Here is a 9,844-nt window from a genome sequence, read left to right on the forward strand (position 1 = left end):
AAGTGGATCAAAGACTTGAAAGTACTAGAAGAAAGCACAGGAAAAGCAATTCAAGATGTAAATATACACACTGGCCTTCTGAACAGGACTCCAATAGGCAATAATAGCAAGAATTAACAAGTAAGATTTGCATCAAATCAAAAAGCTTCTGCATGGCAAAGGAAATTATCACCAGAATGAAGAGCCTACAAAATGAGAGAAAATCTCTGCCAGCTATTCTTTTTTTTTTTTCTTTTATTATTCATATGTGCATACAAGGCTTGGGTCATTTCTCCCCCCTGCCCCCACACCCTCCCTTACCACCCACTCCGCCCCCTCCCTTCCCCCCCCACCTCCGCCTCAACACCCAGCAGAAACTATTTTGCCCTTATTTCTAATTTTGTTGTAGAGAGAGTATAAGCAATAACAGGAAGGGACAAGGGTTTTTGCTGGTTGAGATAAGGATAGATATACAGGGCATTGACTCACATTGATTTCCTGTGCGTGGGTGTTACCTTCTAGGTTAATTCTTTTTGATCTAACCTTTTCTCTAGTACCTGTTCCCCTTTTCCTATTGGCCTCAGTTGCTTTTAAGGTATCTACTTTAGTTTCTCGGCATTAAGGGCAACAAATGCTAGCTAGTTTTTTAGGTGTCTTACCTATCCTCACCCCTTCCTTGTGTGCTCTCGCTTTTATCATGTGCTCATAGTCCAATCCCCTTGTTGTGTTTGCCCTTGATCTAATGTCCACATATGAGGGAGAACATACGATTTTTGGTCTTTTGGGCCAGGCTAACCTCACTCAGAATGATGTTCTCCAATTCCATCCATTTACCAGCGAATGATAACATTTCGTTCTTCTTCATGGCTGCATAAAATTCCATTGTGTATAGATACCACATTTTCTTAATCCATTCGTCAGTGGTGGGGCATCTTGGCTGTTTCCATAACTTGTCTGCCAGCTATTCTTCTGACAGGGAATTCATATCCAGAATAAAGAACTCAAGAAATTAAACACCAAAAGATTAAATAATACAATCAATAAATGGGCAAATGCACCAAATGTATATAGCTTGAAAGTATAAATGACCGATAGATACCTGAAAAATGTTTACCATTTTTAAACATCAATTATGCTGATGAAACTGGACATGGTAGCATAAGCCGGCAATGCTAAGGCAGGAAGACCACAAGTTTGAAACCAGCCTAAGGTTCCTTATAAATTCCAGGCTTGAACTATATAACAAGATCCTCAGGCTTTTCTTTTTAATCCAACTCACCATTCTGTATTTTTTTAAATTAGAGAACTGAAACCACTAATATTCAGTGTTAATTTTGAAAGGTATGTGGTATTTTCTGTCATTTTCTTTGTAATGTTAACCTCTTTCCTATTACTTGTTTGCTAATCTACTTGTCTAGTGGGGTTTATTCTTTCCTGTATTTTTCTGGTTGCATTTATCTTCCTTCTCTGTGTGTAGGACTCCTTAACTTGCAGTGCTGATTTAGTGGTCAAACTTTGTTACATTTTTGTAAGGAAATCTATTCTTATGCTGACTCAAACTGGGCTGTTTGGGAAATTTAGTTTTGATCTCTTTCCTGGTTTCTCAGACAGCCAGATTACAATTTAGATTCAGTTTGGTCCAGTGAGATTTTAACATCAGTGACATCATTTTTGTTTTTAGGCTACTCTGTTGGGACCCACTACAGGAGCTTCGTCAAAAATCAATGGACTGCTGTGATGGGTTTTATGAACCCATCATGGAATTGGGGGATGGCATGCCCAGAGTGGCCATAGAAATGCCATGTCTCTCACCTAGCCTCCTGACCTTCAATATGTATCTCCTCCACTGGACTGTCTCTGAGTTGACCGTTTAAAAATAAGATTGTAAGCATATGCATTCCTGAGTTCTTTGAGTTGTTCTAGCAAATCATTGAACCTGAAGGTAGGTCATGTCAACCTTTGCATTTGTGTACACTCAGACAGAAGTCTCAGGGGTGTGAGGCTTGTGGTTAGTGTCTGAAGTAGAGGCAGCCTTGTGGAACCCAGTCCCCTCCCCTGTAGGTCTGTGCTGACTGGCTAGTGTCGGAACAGAGTTAAATGGCATGACATTCTGGTCACAGACTTGTATTACAAGTTAGGTGATAAGGTGCCTTTCCAACTGATGGAAGTACCTTTGACAGAGATGAACTGTGGCATGCAAAATATTTAAAATGATATCTTTCTGAATGTGGTTGCAAAATACAGAAACACACTGAGGTAAGAGAGCATGCTTGAGGAGATGAAAGGAGCTATACATTGGTCTGCCTTTCTTGTGAAGGAACTGTCAGAAGAGGTAGGGAAGAGTCTCAGGAATGTCTTCCTGGTGGGTTTCAGGGTCAACACTGAGGTGGCAAATAGGAGGCCTGCCTTGAGGTCACTGGGTATTTGGCCCTGTCATTAAAAAACAAATATTCCTTCCTTTTCTTTGCTGCTTGCCCTGGTCTGTATCAGAACCCAGAGCAGTGGGGAGTTGCTGGGTGTTTTACACACATGTAGCCTGAGTTTTTTATTTAACAGATAGTTTAGAATTAAAAACAACAATTAGAACTTTGATAATAAGTCATTTATATCTTGGTTCAAGGTGGAAGTTTCCTCTTCACTATGCCTAGTTTATCAGGTTGGCTTCAGGAACAAAATAGGCACCACATTCCCATGGAAAGCTTTCTATTTATGGATGGGAAAGATCTGACATTGCACTGATTCTGCCTCATCTGCCCACTGGTCCCCAGAGCTATGAACAGGGAGCTAGTTCTCTAGGGACCATGTCCCATACATCAGTAGTCATTGTTGAAGAGGGTTCGATAATGCTCCCTATCCCATTTTTACCCATGAGATGTCAGAACAAACAATTTATGTCTATCTCATCCAGAAGCACAGAGGCTAGATGGCCCCATTGATGAGTATCTGTCATAAATGTCTCCCGATATCACTAGTGCATAGGGTTAAGTGTCATGGTTCAGGGAACACATGCTCTCATTTGTGTTGTTTCCTGATGCCTTACTAGAAACAAAGGCTGTCTAAGGTCCCCTAGCTGCTAACAATGACTAGTTATTGTGTATGTACTACACTCTAGGAAGAGCTCTAACCACCCCCTTATGTCTTATCATTTAGAGATGTTTCATTTAATCCACCCTAAAACCTTAGGAGGTTGCTTTTATCCTCAATGTGCAGTTGATGCAACTATGAGAAGTTGAGTCAGAGGCCACTCTGAGGATTCAGGTCCTCTTGCCATGGAAACTCTGTGAAAGTTGTCAGAATCAAAGTGGAGTTGCTTGCATCAATCCTAACAAAATCAATCAATCCAGGAGGTTATGAAAGAAGGGTTCACATGCATGATTTCCTGATCATAACTACTCACAAAAAACTCTGCCAGACCACAGCTGCATATAAAAGTCACCACAACCTTATACCAAGGGAGGTTCTGAATCTTGCCAGCAATCTTCTGTTCAGCCTCAGACTGATGTCACTTCTTGCTATTAATATGTGGTCAACAATTATTGTTCTAACGTATCTTACAGAACCTTTGTCATTTTTGTTATTAAAAACTTCCCCTTGCTTCAACCTCTAAATATGCTCAGACTTATGATGGCACATGTTAGGACTGGGATTTGGCTCAGTGGTTGAGTGCTTGCCTAGCATGTAAAAAGCCCTGGCTTTTATCCCCAACTCTTTGGAGATTATCTCTCTGATTGTTATTTGGATTGGCATGTCCAAATAACATAATAGTTATACATGATAATCTCCTAATGGAGAACATTATGAAGGAGACAATTGATTTCTGATCGTGATCCACACTGCCAAGCAAACAGGAAGTAAGTTGGGCTGAAAGCAGAAGCAGGTGACCACAGAAGAACTTAAAGAAGAGGCAGCATTGAGTAGAGGCCAAGAGTAGAAGCAGCTAGTCATTTATAGAGACTGGAGCAGGGACACAGACCCCAGACGAAACCTAGAAGAGGGAAGGGAAAGGGGGAGGTGAGGTCAGAGGAAATCCCAACTGGCTATTCACAGGCATATTTGCAAGAGATTATTAAATTACAGAACATTAGCTACCCTAGTAAGGGGAAAGAGCTTGATGGAAGAGGAAAGCCACATGAATGCTCTGTAGATGTCTCAGTAGAGGACAGGTGCTGTGCTATCATGAGGAAAGTCTGCCCCCTGGAGGGAGAAGCTGTGTTGCACAGCTGAAATGCCAGTGCTGTTTGTCCCATTCTTTGGCAGAAAAGAAAAGGACTAGAGGAAACCTTGAGAGGCTATTTCTGTTTCTGTAACTGTGATCATTTAAGCTGCCTGAGATAGGAAAATGTACATAACTTCAGATTTTCCTAAGTGTTTTGTCATGTGTAACTCAGCCCAGGTGCAAAATTGTTCATTGTCAGGAAATTACTGTCTCACTAAACATCCTCACACCATTATAAGAAAACATTATCTGAAGAGTGATTTTCAGTTATTTTTCAAGTTGTTTTAACAAGCTAAGAATAATTATTAAAAACAAACTTAGAGCTGGGTGCGGTGGTGCACAATCTAGAATCCTTGTACTTGGGAGGCTGAGGCAGAAAGATTGAGTTTGAGGCCAGTCTAGGCTACATAGTGAGGTCCTGTCTCAAAAACAAGCAAGCAAAAAACAAAATGACAAAGCAACACCACCACTAACACCACCACCACCACTACCACCACCACCACACACACACACACACACACTCACACACACACAAAACAAGTTTTAAAAGCTGGCCTATAGCTCAGTGATGGAATTTGCCTAACATACATGAGGGCCTTTGATCCTCAGCTTTGAAAACAAAAAAAGCAAAAGGTTAATAATTAAACAAATTTCACGTTATTTTCCTATTATTTCTCTTTTACTATGGTAAACACAGACCGTACAAGTGATACTTTTCAGTTTAAAATGTTTCCAATTCCTGAACTATGCATGGATTATTGTAAATTTTGTTTAGATTTTGAGGGATTGATCATCTAATTTACTGTCCAGAGAGTACAATCATGGAAATAATTTACTTTTTTAATGATTTAAATACATTTGTGTTTTACCAATCAGGTTCATGATACAGTTAACACCATGCTGTGTGTATGCGAGAGTTGTCTTCTACCCACACGCAGTCTTCAGTGCATATGGGGGCTTGAACTGTGAAATTAACACAGAGGACCTCTTCTCTGTTGGGGTTCATGGCTGCCCCTGCTGGAAGCAAGTGGTTCAGCATGTCTGAGGAAGACAAGTCAGCACTGACTTCTCCCCTTGCTACTTAGGCATATGGAACCAGAAAGTCAGGTAGAAGCACTTCCTGGCAATTCTGTCTCTCATTTTCAGCTTGTCATGCTGGGTTTTGTGAACCTGGGGAAAGAAGCTGCTGCTGTAGCTGCAAAGTGACTTTACTAGAAGAAATATTTTCACTTGGCTCGGTGGTGGGCAGTCCCACCCTCAGTGTATTTGGGGACAGGTGGGGTGGGGCTCTCTACTCAAGTAAGCTTCTGGCCAGGGCCAGTTTTCTTTCATTGTGACATGTGCCTTCTCTTGGCAGGTGGTTCTTCAACTTGGATCAGCCAAAGACCACCTGGAGGGTCTGTTAAAACAGCTGAGGGGTGCATCCCAGAGTATCTGTCTATGCAGGTCTTAGGAGGGGGGGTCTGAGAATTTCTTCCATATTCTTATGTGCTGCTGCTGCTGCTGGCCTGGGGCCACACTTTGAAAATACTTATCTGGACACAAAGAACTCTGTCTCTCCTCCACCGGCTCCTCCCCTCAGTGGAAACAACAGAGTTGGTGGGGCCTGGAGGAGTTTGGGGATCCCTCTCCCCAGCTCTCAATGACTTCTCTACCTTGGGCTGATGTCTACTATCATACCCCAGTCAAGGCCTCTTAGCATTGAGTTGCATTGTTATTTGCTGTGCAAGTACTTTACTGGGTCAATAAAGTGAATTTATATGTCATCAGCTCCGTTTTTAAATCATTTTTTTATACCGTGGAAATGTAGCAAATTTGGATGCGTCTCCTGGTCATTAGAATGAATTAGTGAAATCTCTCTGTATGTACGGCTTTTGGTTTGAGCTTCACAGAGGTGGCTTAAATCACAAGCCATCAGAAATGCCTTCCAGAGTGAGCGCTTGGAGAATGCTTCAAGATACGCAGGCCTGGCTTCTGCTGCATATGTAGATTGGAACATGTTGCTTCTGTGCTGATGGGGAAACTGTGACATTTATGGGGCTGTGGTATAGAGCTGTTTTCCAAGAGGGAAAACCTCTTATGTGTCATCATTTATCAAATAATTCAGCTCTGTTTGCCTGCATGTGCTGAGGGTCTGGGAGTGGGAAGGGAGTGGTTTGCTGACTCCCCATTTGCTTGTAATTTCTCTGGTTTTAGAAGTGAAAGTCAGATCCCTTAGTCTTAAGTAAGCTGGAGGCCAGTCTACCTCAGAGAGGGATGATGGTTGGAAACTCTTAAGGCAGAACCCAGAAATCTCAAGGTGCCAACAATTATTACTTGGTATTGAGTACTTGCCTGCCAGGTTCCTAATTTCTGTGTCTCCTTTCATCTTCAGAACAATACAAAGTAGCACTGTTGACATTTTGCATACAGGTGAGGAAATAGGCTGTGAGAGATTCCTAGAGCAGGCAGAATGATCTTGGCCTTGAAGTCCCACAAGTTCCTTTTCGGTTCTTGTCCCTGCAGGCAGCACTTTGTTTATTTTATCACCAGTGGAAACTAACAGCACGCAAACTTTTAGAAAGTCAACCACTTTTGCTGACACAGCAGATGAGCAACCACTGGGATACACACTGGTCAGCTGACGATGAAGCCTTGCTCTTTACTGCCACACTGGTTCTACAGTGTTGGAACAGACTTAGATCTCTACCTGACAGGTCCACAGAACAATGGCATGTGCCAGCTGCATCCTTTGTAGCACCTTGTTTCTGTCAGGAATGTTTGAATCACAGGAGACCATTGCTAGTTAAGAGGGCTCCATGAGACTCACTTTCTTTATCTATCAGCAGGTGAGCAATCATATCTATATGGCATGAGGTGTCTACAGGTGCCCTAGGTTGGGAAAGAGAAGTTCTTAGGGGAGAGGACAACTCTATTAGTGTCATTGTCATCTCCCTCCCTCCAGGGGCCAGGCTTTAGCCAGAGGGCTATGTCAGGTTGGACAGCAGCTGTGTCTTTTAGAGTGATGGCCCTGTTTATTGGCGTTCATCTTGGGCTCAGGTCCACATGAACACCTGGGATTCTGTAATGTTGGGTCAACAGGTTGGTGACATCAGTGGAGTGTTTTGCTCACTGGATGGCTCAGAGAAGCTCACTGCTTCTGCCTAGCGTGTGTTTAGGTCACTCCAAGGTGTTGTCCTTAGGACTGAACTTGAGCCAGTATACCAGGTCCCACTGCTTCCTTTAACACAACTATTTCAGTTCTTAAAAAGCTGGGTAAGTCTGTTTCTGCTTTTCTTGATGTGATTACCTTTACCTCTCTGGCCAACTCTGGTCTTTCTTGGTGTGTTAGTAAGTTTTCCATTGCTGTGACAAATACCTGAGAGAAAGCAATTTAGTGAGGAAAGGCTTATTTGGGCTCACAGTTTCAGAGGTTTCAGTCCATGGTTATTTGGCTGCATTGTTTCTGGGCCTGTGCTGAGGCAGAGCCTCATGGCGGTGGGAATACATGGCAGAGAATGCTTACTTCATGGAGACCAGAACGCAGAAAGAGAAAAAATGATTTACTTTAAAGAATCATATTTCATATTTGTACAAAACACTATTGTGAGACTTATAATTCCACTAAACTCCAAACTGATAGATTAAAATTCATTTGCTTAATGGTAGTTTCTTAAACTGAATGGAGAAACAAACTAATTCAAAATTGCTTTTAAAGAGTGAAGAAAACATCTCAAGATGTCTGTGAGAGTTGTGAGTAATTAGTAGCATGTTTGAAGATGGATCCAAGTCTATAAGTAAATCACTTCTACTTTTAAGAACTGGGATAGCAGAAATAATTCAGGAATACAGTAGTCTCCCTTACAGTGTCAGTTACCCATGGTCAACTATGGCCCACAAATTTTAAATGGAAAATTTCAGAACTAAGCAAGTCATAAATTTTAAGTTGTGTGCTCTATTGAGTAGTGTAATGAAATCTCACACTGTCCCACGCTGTCCTGAATCACCCCTCCGTCCAGTGTGCCCACGCTGTATACAATATCACTTCTTAGTGACCTGGTATCCATCTTGGCTATAAGGTCAACTATGGTGGCATGCTTATGTAGGATTTGCAGTTTCAGGCATCCACTGGGAGCCCTGGAACTTGTCCTCCATGGATAAGGGGGGACCACTATAATTCTAGGCAGAGGATTAAAAAAAAACCAAAAAACCCTGTAGAGAACTGACACCTTTTGTATTATTGTAGCAGGATGGACCAGGAGGACTGGGAAGAGGGGAAACATAAGTGGTAGAGCTCACACAGTCCTCTTGGATGTGGGTCCTACAGATGAGGTCATCTTCTCAGGAAAAGCCCTAGCTGGTTCAGTGTCTGGTGAAAGGGACTTCTCCTGGCATATTCACATAATGGAAAAGGCAGAAGGGATGAATGTTGTGTCCTCACAGCAAAAGAGTTGTGCTATGGTTTGAGTGTGCACCCTCAAGATTCGCATGCTGAAATTTAGTCCCCAGTGTGGTAGTATTGAGAGATGGGGCTTTTAGGAGCTCAGTAAGTGGTGAGGCAGAGCCCTGATAAAAGGGGTACAGGTATTGCTCTCTTTCATTTCTTTTGGCATGTGAGGGCATTATTTTTTCCCTCCAGAGGACACGGCAACAGGGTACCATTTTGGAAGCAAACAGTAGCCCTAACTAAACACTGAAGCTTCCGGCATCTTGATCTTGAACTTCCTGTGTCCAGAACTGTAAGAAATAATTTTCTGTTATTTGAAAATTACTAGTTTCATTATTTAGATATAGAAGCAAAAACACAGACAGAAATTGGTACCAAATTGTATTGGGGCTATAAAACACACCCCAAAATGTGGAAACAGCTTTGAGGTACATGCTAGAAAAAGCCTAGATTGCCATTTATAGAACACTAAGGGTGATTCTGGTGAGGGCTCAGAAGAGGAGGAGAGCTAGAGGGAGAGCCTAAATCTGAGAGATCACTTAAGTGGTTGTGATCAGAGTAGTGGTAAAGCCAGGCACTGGTGGCTCACACCTGTAATTCTAGCTACACAGGAGGCAGAGACCAGGAGGATTGAAGTCCAAAGTCAGCCCGGGCAAATAGGTCTTGAGACCCTATCTCACAAAAACCCAACCTAAAAAGGGCTTGTGGAGTGGATCAAGTGGTACAGCGCCTGCCTAGCAAACACGAAGCCCCAGTTACACACACACACACACATGCACACACGCACACATACACACACACACATGAAGAATAGTGGTAGAAACATGGACTGTAAAGGCCATTCTGATCATATCTAAGGTGGAAATGAAGAACAAAGTATTAGAAACTGGAGGAAAGGCCACCTTGTTCCAAAGTGACAAAGAACTTGACAGAATCATGTCCATGCCCTAGTGCTTTGTGAGGGACGGAACTTAAAAACAAGGAACTAGGATATTTGGAAAATGCGCAGCCTGGCTATGTAAAGAATGAAAAGGCATGTTTGGGAGAGAACAGGAAGGGTGTGGTCAAAGATAACATTTAATAAAGAGATTAGTGTGACTAGAAGAAAGATGCTATTATAAAGATCAGGAAAAATGAGTCCAAAGGTATGTCAGGGCGTATTGGTGCTGCCACCCCTGCCATAGGCCAGAGTGCCAGGGCTGAGGGCAGAAGAGTTTTAAGAG

At 42.4% G+C, this 9,844-nt stretch overlaps 1 long non-coding RNA gene across 1 annotated transcript; it reads left to right on the forward strand.

Moving 5' to 3' along the window:
* The first annotated feature begins 966 nt into the window (after positions 1-966).
* LOC141425487 (uncharacterized) lies at positions 967-6,155 on the forward strand. The gene is made up of 3 exons (XR_012450496.1): positions 967-1,921; positions 5,072-5,302; positions 5,553-6,155. It is a non-coding gene; the product is annotated as an uncharacterized lncRNA (long non-coding RNA).
* Positions 6,156-9,844: the final 3,689 nt, after the last annotated feature.

This window comes from Castor canadensis, chromosome 8, assembly GCF_047511655.1.
Source record: "Castor canadensis chromosome 8, mCasCan1.hap1v2, whole genome shotgun sequence".
NCBI classification, from domain to species: Eukaryota; Metazoa; Chordata; class Mammalia; order Rodentia; family Castoridae; genus Castor; species Castor canadensis.